Genomic DNA, 13,267 nt, shown 5'->3' on the forward strand with positions numbered 1-13,267 from the left:
AGAGACCGCCCATCGCCGCAGGGGTTTAAAATAAATTACTACAGATTACAAAAGGTAGGTGAATCCAAAAAAAAAAACAGGTGGCATTATGAAATATATGAACTAGAGGCAACAGAATGGGCAAATGTTTGATTATGAGTGCAGAACCCCTTTAAGGGCCCATTCACACCAGCAGCTTTGGGCTGCATTCCTAGTGCAGTACCAACGCAATTGTGTACTGCACTGGTATATGCTGAAAAAAATTGGTCACAGTGCCTTGTAGTGTACAACAACAACAAATGAGAAAAAAAAACCAATGCGGTTTGACTATGCATTGTAGTGCACATAAAAACGCACACCTGTGTCCATTATGCACACAATAACGTAAGCGCTGTGGTGTGAATTTGCCCTTTTGCTAACCATAATGCTTTGTTTATAAACAAAGCCATGTGATCATCATGTCAGTGCCGATATCGTGAGTACACGGCTTTCTTGATAAACATTGCTTTGCAGTGATGTGTTGTAAAACATAACTACGCACTACTGCAGTTCAGCAACACTCTCATCATTCGTTTTAAATACCATGCCAGCATACCCATACTGTAACACACCACAAGGCTGCGTCAGAAAAAAAACACACACATCTGATTTTGGCTGCATTGTGGTGTTAGAGCAGGTAAAAATAGGAAAATAGACAAATATACAAATAAATAGACAAATAAATATGTAAAAAAAATAGGTATTTACAGCATTTAAGTATACCCAAAGAAAGCAAGACCCCATGTCATAGTTCCCATAATTTACCATCCAAAATTGACATTTAAAGTGGTTGAAAAGGTAAAAAAATAAAAATAAACATTTCTATACCTGCTCTGTGCAATTGAATTCCTCTTCTCAGGTCTCCTGTCGGTGCTCATGGCTCCTCCTCTACGTCCAGTGCCCCAATAAAAGGCAGATTCCCATTGGGGCACTTGTGTGTGTTAGCCCCTGAGCCCTGCCTCTGCTCACTCATCACTAAATTTGATTGACAGCAGTGGGAGCCAATGGCTCCCAGTGACTCAACAAGGCCAGCGAGACCTGGAAGTGAGAGGAGAGAAGAGCTGCAGACATGCAATGCGCTGGGACGAATTAGGGCTCAGGTAAGTAACGGGGGGAGGGGGAGGTGAGAGGGGATACTGATGCCTGAACATTTTTTACCTTAATGCAAGGAATGCATTATGGTAAAAAATGTTTAGGCTTTAGAACCACTGAAGGTGGATCTTGCTGTACTGAATGAGCCTCTAGCCACTTACATGTCTTGGATACTCCATCAGTGAAATCCCCTGCCATAATTTTCAACTCTTTTCCTACCTCTCGATAATATAAAATTTATTATAAAAAAAAAATATGGAGCCCCTTATAATGAACATTGCAGGTCTACAGACCCAGAAACTCTGTATGGGGATGGTGGGAACCCTCATAATGGGCATAGCAGGTGGACAGACATGATAACTCCCACAGGGATAATGGGAACCTCTCATAATGGGTACAGCAGGTGCACAGACCCAGGAATTCAATGCAGGGACGGAGGGAACCCCTCATAATGGGCACAGGAGGTGTACAGACCTGGGAACTCAGCACAGGGATGGTGGGAGCCCCTTCTAATGAGCACAGCAGATGTACAAAGCCGAGAACTCACACACAGGGATGGTAGGAACCTCTCATAATGGGTACAGCAGGTTTACAGACCTAGGAACTCCGTATGGGGATGGTAGGAACCTCTCATAATGGGCATAGCAGGTATACAGACCCGGGAACTCGCACAGGGATGGTGGGAACCTCTCATAATGGGCAGAGCAGGTGCACAAACCTGGGAACTCAATGCAGGGATGGTGGGGACCCCTCATAATGGACACAGCATCTGTGTAGACCCAGGATCTCAGCACAGGAAAGGTGGGAACCCCTCATAATCAGTACAGCAGGTGTACAGACCTGAGAACTCACACACAGGGATGGTAGGAACCTCTCATAATGGGTACAGCATCTGTGTAGACCAAGGATCTCAGCACAGGAATGGTGTGAACCCCTCATAATGAGTACAACAGACCTGGGAACTTAGAGCAGGCATCTCAGCCAGAGGAACAAAACAAATTATCAGGGGATTTAACGCTCCAAAATTCAACAAACAATGAACAGTGACACTGAATGACACAGGTAAGCTCTATTCATTCTTGTAATTTAAATAAAAACTGAATTTTTTTTTTGCCTTCTACTCCTTCATAAGGAGTTCCAAAAGATCATGGATGGCACCCCAGGATAAAATGATCAACCCATATCCAGTCCAACTCCAGATAGAGAAAATCGTGTACATAGAAAGTTCAGTAGCTGAGTCCATCTGCGGTACAACCATTTCAAAATACTCAGCGTCTTCATCTGTTGATGATGTGAAGAACGTGTCTTTGTACATCTGTACTCCTGTATGAAGACAAAGGGAAAAGGTACACACTAAGGGTGAGAGGTCTATTTACAATGATGTCTTATGGTAATGCATGTATCTTATGTCTTATGTAATGCATGTATAACAAGCGGTACAATGGTGCAATGCATTGTGAACCCACACAGACACATTAGTGATCAATATACCCGCAATGCACATACCATGCACCGTGTTGGCCTGAAAGGGTTTTGTCCTATTTTTGGGTGATTGCAATACTGTAAATGAAATCATAATGCCCTGGGAAAATGTAAACCTATTAAGATAGATGCGAACCTTGGCACCCAGATGTTTTGGAACTACATTTCCCATGATGCTCAACTACACTGCAGGGTACATGAGCATCATGGGAAATGTAGTTCCAAAACATCTGGGGTGTCAAGGTTCACCATCACTGAGATAGACTGATAGGAGCTGACAGCAGCCACTGCCTTTTAGGAGCCACTGCTTAACCTCCCTGGCGGTATCCCCGGGCATGACTTGGGGTTGATTTTCTCTGCCAGGAGCGGTAACCTCGAGTCACGCTTGGGGTAATATTGCAGAGCTGCCAGCGGAGACCTTACCTTCTCCTGACGATGTCCTTCGCTGTGATCGACAGCGCGATCGCCGGCGAGATTATCGGCATCTGACTTACTGGTTCCGTTCCCTGCGAGCAGCAGCGGCGCATGGGAGCGGAACTGAGCGGGAATTTCAAAAGTGAAACATAAACACAAACACATAAAAAGAGGTGATACACTGTAATCTGAGAGGATTACACTGTATCATCTCAGATCTGACTCATAAATGTACAGTGCCCCTTGCCTCCAATTTTTCCCAATAAAATATTTCTAACATGGCATCAAAAAAGTGCCCCTTCACTACAAAATTGCCTTTGGACCAGTTGAGTAACAGCGACACGGAGTTGCTTGCAGGAATTAGCGATAGTGTGTCGTGGGGAGATTTGTCGTCTGACACTGACACGGATCTGACAAGTGACAGCGGTGATGATCCCGCACCTGACCTCAGTGATGTGCGCACTTGGTACCCTATTGAGTGAAATATAGACCAGGTAGCGCCCCCAAGATTCCCCTTCACTGGATCACCTGGGATGAAGGTAGATGTTGAACCTGACAACCCTCTGGCATACCTGCAATTTTTCCTCACTGAGGAGGTCATTGAAAAAATTGTCACAGAGACAAATCGCTACCAAGAGCAGAAATCCGCTACGCTGCATGCCAGGTTTTCCCGAAGCAGAAAGTGGGAATCGGAGACCAAAGAAGACATCTGGCAGTTTCTGGGACTCATTATTCTTCAGCGGGTGGTGGGGAAACCGCTCCAGAAATGGTACTGGACCACCAATAAATTACTGGCCACTCCGTTTTTTGGCACTGTGATGTCCGAATACCGATTCTCCCTCATCATGAAGTATTTCCACTTCACAAACAATGAACAGTTTGATGAGGCCACGCATCCTGCACCCAAACTAAAAAAAAATCTGGGAGGTATGGCAAATTATCGTGACCAATTTCCAGCGGACCTATGTGCCAGAAAGGGACGTCTGCGTGGATGAAAGTTTGATGGCCTACAAGTGACACCTAAGCTGGATACAGTTTATTGCATCCAAAAGAGCACGGGTTTGGCATAAAATCCTACATGCTCTGCGAGTCATCCACTGGGTACATCTGCAATTCGGTCATTTACACCGGTAAAGGCACGAAGTTCAACCCCAGGTACAGCGGCAATGGGATGGCCACATCATCAGTCCTTACACTGCTGGAGCCATTGCTGAACCAGGGATATTGTGTGACCATGGACAATTTCTATACGTCTCTGGAACTGTTTGAGTTTTTGCTACAAAACAAGACCGATGCGTATGGTACCGTTAGGCCTAACCGACGTGACATGCCATCTATGTTTTCTAATAAAAAAATTAAAAAACAGAGAAATGGTTGCCTGGCAGAAGGGTAAGATGATGGCAATGCGATGGCGAAACAAGAAGAATGTGTGTCTCATGAGTACTGTGCACAATACCTCCACTGCCATGGTCCACAACAAACGTGGGAAAATTGTGCTGAAGCCGCAAGTCGTGATAGACGATAATTGCACTATGGGAGGTGTCTACAGAGCCGATCAGGCAATGACATTTTATCCGGCTATGCGCAAACAGAAAAAAAATATTATAAAAAGATTTTCTGGCATCTTCTGGAACAATGCCTTTGGAATTCTGTACAGAGCAAAGAGTGGCAAGCCTCTTGTTCATTCTGACTTTATCTGGAACGTGGCTGAGCAGATTTTTGTCAAACACCAGACACCATCAGGTCGTCACTTTATGGACTAGATACCACCAACCGCAAAAAAGGCAGCACCTACCAGGATGTGCGTGGTTGCAAAAGAGAAAAGAAAAAAAAAAGAAGAAAAAGAAAAAACTGCGCTGTCTAATAAATGAAAGCAATATTAGCTGCCTGCACAACGGAAAATCTATGTAGTAATTTAAAATATTGATAAAGTGCGGCGCTGGTTGTGAAATATATGTGAAGTATTACAATCAGTGACGACTATATATGATTGTTTTGCTTGCATTGTCCCCTCAGATCTGCAGCGACTGCACTTCCAAGTGCACTTGTAGTGCAAAGTGGATTTGCCTTTAATAAATAATCCCCAATATATGTCACTTGTTAACATATGTTGCTTTAACCTCTTCAGCCCCAGAAGATTTGGCTGCTGAATGACCAGGCCATATTTTGAGATCCGGCACTGCGTCGCTTTAACTGACAAGTGCGCAGTCGTGCGATGCTGCACCCAAACAAAATTTATGTGCTTTTCCCCCCACAGATAGAGCTTTCTTTTGCTGGTATTTGATCATCTCTGCTTTTTGTATTTCATGTGCTAAAGCCTTACTTCATTTACTAAGTGCATTTTGAAATGTAAATTTAAAATGTAAATATAAAATGCAAATCATTTGCAAAGTGCACAGTCTATTTGCCTTTAGTAAATTTTAGTAAATAAACCCCATTGCTCCCAGCTCAACAGAACTTCTCTCTGCTATGTTATGTTTATGTTATGGAGAAGAAGGGAGGAGAAGGTGTTCTGTAGTCCTAATATACATCTAGAATGACAATGCTGCTCCTCCTTTGATACAGTACAGCCAGTGAGCGTTGTCAGCAAATTTCGATTTAGTCTTAGTCTTTTGACTAAAATAGCATTTAAGTTTTAGTCCCGTTTTAGTCTTCGGCAATTGTTTTAGTCGTTGTTAATCAACTAAATCTCCAGTATGGGTGTAGTAGTTAAATTGTAATGCATGATTTAAGCATTTCTCTACAATTTCCAAACTCGTTATATACGGCCGGAGTGAAAAATCTAATATGTTATTATTTATGGTATTTAGGTCTGAGCATGCACTACAGACCAGTGTTAATTTTGACATCAAATTTCAATATAGTTGTTTTCATACTGTTTTGACTAAAATGCCATTTTAGTTTTAGTCATATTTTAGTCATCTCAATTGTTTTAATCTTATTATAGTCGACTAAAATAGTATTAATGTAGTCAAAGAAAATGTTTTAGTCGACTAAATTAACAGTGCTCCCTAGAGCAGCAGTGTGTTACTGGCAAGATCACTGTGTTAAAATGAATACACAAAAGACAACTAATGCAGACACAACATCTAAGGTTCATTATATTTCATTTTTGGCCTTTATGTTTGGATACATTTTAAATTTCTTTGTTTTTGGAGCATCTCATTATTCATTGGCATAGGTGCTAACTCCCCCAGTTATGTCAGGTTAGTTCCACATCTTGGACCAGTGGGGGCTGGTGTTTTTTTTATGGGGGGGGGCAAATAACCCCCCCCCTCAGGCCGCCGGTGGAGCGGCACTATCACAACTAACCCCCCACACTGCACGGCACTAACACTCCCACCAAACCCCCCCTCCACCACCCTCTGTCCTTACCCTGGATGCGGGTGGTGAGAGCAGCGGTAGGAGCTGATGCGGCCATCTTCCAGCCCTGTTCTTAAGCATGGCCGACTTGGGGAAAGCTACTCAGGAGTCCTCTCCTCTCTTCGGTGCGCTATCCTCTCCTCTCCTCCTGGCACCAGGCATCCAAAAGGATTGCCTAATGTTTTGGCCAATCGAGAAACTGGTTTTATACCTGCTTCCCAATCGGCCAGAAGAAGAATCAGTCTTGCAACAGCGAATATTCTTTCGCTGTTGTAACACACCTGCATGGGCTCTGGCCTCATGCTCTGCGACTGGAGCCCACCCTATTTTGAAGCCTATTAGAGCCTCTGGTTCTAATCAGGTGCTTTAAAAAAAAAACCTGACCACTGTAATTTATGTGCCCGGTGCCCTGAAAGGGGCCGGACACATGAATAGGGGGCGGCCGCGGATAGATTCATGCTATGCTATGCATGAATCTATCCACCTCATATAGTGGGGTGGCGAGGAGAGAGGGGGCGGTGCCCAGGTTCCCCCTAATGGACGAGCCGCCACTCTCTTAGACCTCAGGCCCTATGATGTTTTGTCCCGGGATATGTCCTGGGATCACAGCATCACCTTCATTTAAGTAAGGCCTGTTTCACACAGGCTTCAACTTGTCTAAGAGCAGTGTGAACCGCAAGATTTGACAAAGCATTTGCAGAGAAGATTTGTTAAAGCTTTTTAACCCCGATATACGTCGGCAGAATGGCAGAGCCCAGCCATGGATCGCGCGTCGCTGCTGGTGTCCCGCGATTGGGTCACAGAGCTGGAGAACGGGGAGAGGCAAGTGTAAACAAACCTCTCCCCGTGCTTCCTAGTGAGCTTGTCACTGATCGTCTGTTCCCTGTCATAGGGAACAACGATCAGTGACGTCACACCCCAAGCCACGCCCCCTACATTAAGAAACACACATAAGGTCACACTTAACCCCTACACTGCCCCCTAGTGTTAACCCCTTCACTGCCAATGACATTTTTACAGTAATCAATGCATTTTTAATCGCGCTGATTGCTGTATTAATGCCAATGGTCCCAAAAATGTGTCAAAAATGTCCGATGTGTCTGCCATAATGTCGCAGTCACAATAAAAATCACTGATCACCGCCATTACTAGTAAAAAAAAAAATATTTATAAAAATGCCATAAAACGATCCCCTATTTTGTAGACGTTATAACTTTTGCGCAAACCAATCAATAAACGCTTATTGCGAAAAATATGTAGAAGAATACATATCGGTGTAAACTGAGGGAAAAAATGTTTTTATATATTTTTTGGGGATATTTATTATAGTAAAAAGTTAAAAATATAGCATTTTTTAAAAATTGTGTTTATAGCGCAAAAAATAAAAACCGCAGAGGTGATCAAATACCCACAAAAGAAAGCCCTATTTTTGGGGAAAAAAAGGACGCCAATTTTGTTTGGGAGCCACATAGCACGACCGCATAATTGCCAGTTAAAGCGATGCAGTGCCGAATCGCAAAAAGGGGCTTGGTCCTTTAGCTGCAAAATGGTCCGGGGCCTAAGTGGTTAAGGACCATTCATCTCCAGTTTGTAAATGCAGAACACAGTTCCTATTAGGAGTGCTGATTGCCACTTTAAGCAAACTGCTAGAAGACTTCAACACTTCTTGAAGCTTGTTGAAAGCCTGCTAGCAGCTCGCTAAAATGGTCAATCAACACCCCCATTGATCTGTGTTCAGCATTTACAAACTGAAGCTGAAAGGTACTTAAAAAGCTTCAACAAAGCTTGCTGAAAGCTCTTATACAAACTAAAGCTTGTTTGAAAAAGGCCTTATTGCACATGCACAGGAACTGTAAGCCATTTATTCCCCGCATCACAGGAGCTGCAAGTGGGTGGTCCCTGCCTAATCACAAATGGCATATTGGCAGGCCACTCTGATAAGAGGGTGGTATCAGGGCAGGGCCACCTGGTCATTGGACGGGAATCAATGAGATAATGGGCAACAAGTGGGTACATCTATTAGTAGCAATCAAAAGCTTTCTTTGCCCCATGGAGAAGAGTCATCATACACACCTGGATATTCCTTGCTCTCGTTCAGTTTTTGTCTGAATGTCACCATGTCTGGAGAGATGTAGGCAGCATCCAGTGTCAGGCCAAAGGCTAAAATGAAGAGCAGAAGTAGCCTGTTCATGGCTATCTTCCTGATCAGAGTCTGAAGATTAGTCTCTATGTAGATCGTTTTTCACATATGGCAATATTTACAATTTCCTCTGGCTGTCTTGATCGCTGACAGCAGCCATACCGTTTTCACTCCTTAATGTTCGCTATTGTACAGTTGCATGTCTGTTATTAAAGATAACTGTCACTGCTGCTGAAAATAACTGTCACTTAATGGCAGAGAACCTGCAACCACCAGAGCTTAGGGGAGAAGAGGCTGCAAGGACTGGTCTAGCAGTGTTGAGGCAATCTGCGGGAGAGGAGGATCAGGTAAAAAAAAAGTGCTTTTTCTGGTCCCCCTGACATAAATTAGCATTTGATCCTTGCAGTGCGGGAGTAACCACTCTTCTACGGAGGATTTTTTTCGCCCCAAGAGTTGAGGCTGAGTTCTCCATTTGTAAAAAAAAAAAAAAAGCAAATGCACATGATTGTTTTTTTTGTTTTGTTTTTTACCATGGTGCCTGCAAAGCATTGCACCTGCAATCTAAAGCCCCATACACACTATTTTCTGCTGATTTTTGTCTTCAGATTTACCAAAACCATATAGTATGAGATCAAACCTTAGGAGTTTGAATTTGTATGCAATCAGGCAGGCCCTTGTACTACATGGTTTTGGTAAATCTGAAGACAAAAATCAGCAGAAAATCTGATAGTGTGTATGGGGCACCAATGTCAGACTTCTGCAGACACTGCTGACACCTCTCTGCCCTTACCTTCATACAGGCAGTTACTCAGCTGCAGGAAGTGTCAGTGAACTAGGGGGCGCTGATGAGCACCCTAGTGATTCACTGCAAACTGTGGTGAAAGACGGGACTTGTAGTTTATTCACAGATCATTGTGAATGAATGACAGGACTGTGTGAGCAGAGCCCTGCACAACTGTATAACTTAAATATACAGCGGCAAGGCAGCTCTGCTGTGCAGGATCACGTACCTAGTACGCAATCCTGTATTTTTGTGTCTAGGGCGCACATGCACGCCACCGTCGGCCTGTTCCCGCTATGATTATATACAGTGGTGTGAAAAAGTGTTTGCCCCCTTCCTCATTTCCTGTTCCTTTGCATGTTTGTCACACTTAAGTGTTTCGGAACATCAAACCAATTTAAACAATAGTCAAGGACAACACAAGTAAACACAAAATGCAATTTGTAAATGAAGGTGTTTATTATTAAAGGTGAAAAAAAATCCAAACCATCATGGCCCTGTGTGAAAAAGTGATTGCCCCCCTTGTTAAAACATACTATAACTGTGGTTGTCCACACCTGAGTTCAATTTCTCTAGCCACACCCAGGCCTGATTATTGCCACACCTGTTCACAATCAAGGCATCACTTAAATAGGAGCTGCTTGACACAGTAAGGTCCACCAGAAGATCCTTAAAAGCTACACATCATGCCGAGACCCAAAGAAATTCAGGAACAATTGAGAAAGAAAGTAATTGAGATCTATCAGTCTGGAAAGGGTTATAAAGCCATTTCCAAAGCTTTGGGAATCCAGCGAACCACAGTGAGAGCCATTATCCACAAATGGCGAAGACATGGAACAGTGGTGAACCTTCCCAGGAGTGGCCGGCCGCCCAAAATTACCCCAAGAGCGCAGCGACGACTCATCCAAGAGGTCACAAAAGACCCCACAACAACGTCCAAGGAACTGCAGGCCTCACTTGCCTCAGTTAAGGTCAGCGTTCATGCCTCCACCATCAAGAAAAGACTGGGCAAAAATGGCCTGCATGGCAGAGTTCCAAGGAGAAAACCACTGCTGAGCAAAAAGAACATCAAAGCTCGTCTCAATTTCTCCACAACACATCTTGATGATCCCCAAGACTTTTGGGACAACATTCTGTGGACCGATGAGACAAAAGTGGAACTCTTTGGAAGGTGTGTGTCCAAGTATATCTGGCGTAGAAGGAACACTGCATTTCATAAAAAGAACATTATACCAACAGTAAAATATGGTGGTGGTAGTGTGATGGTCTGGGGCTGTTTTGCTGCTTCAGGACCTGGAAGACTTGCCGTGATAAAAGGAACTATGAATTCTGCTGTCTACCAAGAGATCCTGAAGGAGAATGTCCGACCATCTGTTCGTGTACTCAAGCTGAAACGAACTTGGGTTCTGCAGCAGGACAATGATCCTAAACACACCAGCAAGTCCACCACCGAATGGCTGAAGAAAAACAAAATGAAGACTTTGGAGTGGCCTAGCCAAAGTCCTGACCTGAATCCTATTGAGATGTTGTGGTATGACCTTAAAAAGGCCGTTCATGCTCGAAAACCCTCTAATGTAACTGAATTAGGACAATTCTGCAAAGATGAGTGGGCCAAAATTCCTCCAGGACGCTGTAAAAGCCTCATTGCACGTTATCGCAAACGCTTGGTTGCAGTTGTTGCTGCTAAGGGTGGCCCAACCAGTTATTAGGTTTAGGGGGCAATCACTTTTTCACACAGGGCCATAATGGTTTGGATTTTTTTTCACCTTTAATAATAAACACCTTCATTTACAAATTGCATTTTGTGTTTACTTTTGTTGTCCTTGACTATTGTTTAAATTGGTTTGATGTTCCGAAACACTTAAGTGTGACAAACATGCAAAGGAACAGGAAATGAGGAAGGGGGCAAACACCTTTTCACACCACTGTAGAGCAGGAGCTGATCTGCGGGTACTGAGGACTCAATGTCCACCGTCACCCGCCAATCATTTAGCACAGAGGCAGAACGGGGATCTGTCTATGTAAACAAGTAGTATGGGAGGCATTGATCCTGTGTTCCTGTAAAGCAGGGATATTGATAAATGCCTTCCCCTAGTAAAAACACCTCCCCTACAGTGCACAAACACTGGCTAGACACACATTTAACCCTTTGATTGCCCCTGATGTTAACCCCTTTCCAGCCAGTGTCACTAGTACAGTGACAGTGCATATTTTTAGCGTTTAGTGTCACTGGTCCCCAAAAAGTGTCAGTGTCTGATTTGTCCACCACAGTATTGCAGTTCCACTATAAGTCGCTGATCACAGTCATTACTAGTACAAAAAATAAAAAATATTGAAATTCCAAAAATCTATCCCATAGTTTGTAGACGCTATAACTTTTGTGCAAACCAATCAATATAAGCTTAATGGGATTTTGATGAAGAAATTCGGCTTTTTACTGGATATGCGTTATAGCATAAGGAAAAAAAAAATATATTTTTTTTCAAAATTGTCGTTTTTTGTTTTTTGTGTATAGCACAAAAAAAACACAGGAGGTGATAAAATATCACCAAAAAATGTGTGGGAAAAGAAAAGGGCATAAATTTTGTTTTGGTTCAACGTCACATGACCACACAATTGTCAGTTAACCCCCCCTGGCGGTAATCCCGAGTCTGGCTCGGGGTGGAAATTTTGTACCAAAAGCGGTAACCCCGAGCCAGACTCGGGACCGCATCGCTGAATGCAGGGAGACTTTACTTACCTTCTCCCCTGGATCCAGCGATGCCCCCCCGCTGTACGAGTGAGCCGTCCTCCGCTCGATCTATCACGGAGCCGATCTCCGTTCCCTGCGAGCCTTGGGACAGATGGAGATCGGCGCCAAATTCAAAAAGTGAAGCACACAGTATACATAAAGTATAATGTAATCTTACAGATTACATTGCTGTATGTAATTATTTTCACACCCCCTTTGTCCCTAGTGTTCTGCCCAGTGTCCTGCATGCAGTTTTATAATATAAAAACGGTTCTTTATGCCTGGAAACTGGAGATTGTCCATAGCAACCAAAACTGTCCCTTTACATCAAAAATGAATTTAGACCAGCTAGAAAACAGCGATAATAAATTAGATTCACTCTCAGAATTGAGCGATAGTGATTTGTGGGGAGATCCGTCATCAAATACTGAAAAGTAATGACAGTGACAATTCTGCAACTGAGCAAATTTTTGTGTTTTTGATTTGATTACATTATTAAATATTTTTTATTATTGTTATATTATTATTTGGTATAATTATTTATAGTTATTTATTATATTATAATTGATGATTTCATTTTTCAAACTTTATCATACCCGGGATGTCTGCTAGACTTTGGTTTGGACAGAATTAAGTGAGTTATTCCTAAGAATTAAATCTTCCGGATGTCAATTTGTCAAATTGTGACAGTGGATGTAGGGATAGGGTCCTCCGCCCACTGTCACAGTGACGGATTGGAGAGGTGCGAGGTTGCTGCATTAGTAACATGTTACATGTTACACCCTGCATACAGACAGGTGTAATATATAACATGTTATGAAAGGTGACATTATGACCTTATCCTTTGATGTGATTGTAAACTCCGTTACACCACTTTTACCTACAGCCAAGCCTATGATAAGGCTTACCTGTAGGTACCATGAATATCTCTTAAACTTGCACCGTTTAGGAGATATCCACTGTACCCGCATGTGCCGACATCCTCGGCACACGCTACTGAGTAAACGGCCTGCTCGTGATGTTTCTTCAGGAGCTGTGCCATGACCGACGGCTCCCGTGTGCATGCGTCATCGCGGCTCTGGCTAATCACATCGCCGGAGCCCGCAAACCCGGGAGACATTTTGCCGGTCACAGCAGTGTGCGGGGAGCGCTGCAACAATTTCGATCTAAGGTAAGTATTTCAGAATGAGCTAGTGTGCAATGCATACTAGCTCATTATGCCTTTGTCTTGCAGTTTTTGTTGTTG

At 43.3% G+C, this 13,267-nt stretch overlaps 1 long non-coding RNA gene across 1 annotated transcript in view; it reads right to left on the minus strand.

Annotated features, from left to right (window-relative positions):
* Positions 1 to 2,164: 2,164 nt before the first annotated feature.
* Positions 2,165 to 13,267, minus strand: part of LOC143929951 (uncharacterized) — a 158,252-nt gene continuing 147,149 nt past the window's right edge. Inside the window, exon 3 of the long non-coding RNA XR_013262667.1 lies at positions 2,165 to 2,433. This is a non-coding gene — a long non-coding RNA (uncharacterized LOC143929951). The remainder of the gene's footprint in view (positions 2,434 to 13,267) is intronic.

The sequence above is a fragment of the Lithobates pipiens genome, unplaced genomic scaffold, assembly GCF_037356315.1.
Source record: "Lithobates pipiens isolate NorthernLeopardFrog02 unplaced genomic scaffold, aLitPip1_a1.2 Scaffold_25, whole genome shotgun sequence".
Classification (NCBI taxonomy): Eukaryota; Metazoa; Chordata; class Amphibia; order Anura; family Ranidae; genus Lithobates; species Lithobates pipiens.